The sequence below is a fragment of the Staurois parvus genome, unplaced genomic scaffold (genome assembly GCF_062004578.1).
Source record: "Staurois parvus isolate SC_StPar_1 unplaced genomic scaffold, SC_StPar_1.0 ptg000719l, whole genome shotgun sequence".
Lineage (NCBI taxonomy): Eukaryota > Metazoa > Chordata > Amphibia > Anura > Ranidae > Staurois > Staurois parvus.
In genome coordinates this window covers 7,556,467-7,557,648 of record NW_028318515.1, presented here as the reverse complement: position 1 = coordinate 7,557,648, position 1,182 = coordinate 7,556,467, and the positions used below count along the sequence as shown (strand labels likewise).

At 54.2% G+C, this 1,182-nt stretch overlaps 1 pseudogene; it reads right to left on the bottom strand.

The window, feature by feature from the left end:
* Positions 1-656: 656 nt before the first annotated feature.
* Positions 657-799, bottom strand: LOC149445548 (U2 spliceosomal RNA; annotated as a pseudogene).
* Between the last annotated feature and the right edge of the window lie 383 nt (positions 800-1,182).

Below are 1,182 nucleotides of genomic sequence, written 5' to 3'. Positions count from 1 at the left end.
GCCATCTATCGCCTCGAGAACCAATGGGCTAACTCGAGCCTGCAGGGGAATGGAGTGCTGGGCAGCAAACGAGCTGTCCATAAACAACCCGCCGGCCCCCGAATCCACCACCAACAGACCGAAGTCTCTCAGGGCGCGGAGTCTAAGTCCCAGGCTAGTGCAGATCACAGGCTTATATGTACTCAGCCACGCCCCTCTGGGGGATAGACCTCAGAGACCTGAAGGCATAAAAGATTCCCACCATGCTCAGCAGAAATCCAAGATGGATGCCAGCACATGGAGTAACATAACCTCTGGGAAAAGGTAGGACCTTGACACAAATTGTGCACAGACCAGGCCCTGAGGCCTGTAGCAAAAATTGCCCTGATCCTAGCCATAAGGCCTGGTCCTAAGGGCGCTGTGCAGAAAAAGTGGTAAATCAGTAACCATGTGCCACCTTCACACTGTGGGGTCCCACACCCAGGTGTTACTAGTGGCACCCCTGAGGCGACTACTCAGGGGGCACTGGTTTGCGGACTCTCTGCCTTCCCGACCCCTGGCCAGACAAGGTAGATCCGTTCAAATCAGGAGGTACTCGGTCCTTCCGGTCTCCTCGGGGGAATTACTCCCAGGTCCCAGCTACGTGTGGGCATCCCGGTTTCTGTCCCCCCCGGTACTAGCCTTCCAGACCCCCATCATACCAGCAGGGGTACTGTACAACAGCCATCCCCGCAAAGCTAGAATGGCTGGGAGCACCCCCACTGGACACTGATAAGAACAGATACTACACTTGATCTTAGCCAAAAGGCCGAGAAGCAACAAGTTCAAACCAAACCCAAGCTCATCCTTAAAGTGTTTTCTAAAGGCTTATATTTTGTAAAGAAAGAATAACAAACCTGTCTATACTTACCTGCTGTGTGCAGTGGTTTTACACAGAGCAGTCTGGATCCTTCTCTTCTCGGGGCCCCCGCAGGCTGTCCTGTCTCCTCCTGTCGGGTGCCCCCGCAGCAAGCAGCTTTCTATGGGGCACCCTCTGATCCGTGTGTCCATTCCTTCTCTCTTCTCATTGGCTCACTGGCTGTGATTGACAGCAGTAGGAGCCAATAGCGCCCGCTTCTGTCTCAGCCAATGAGAAGAGGGAGTCCCGGGATAGCAGAGACTCCAGTACACATTGCTGGATCGAAAGGGGGCTCCGGTGAGTAT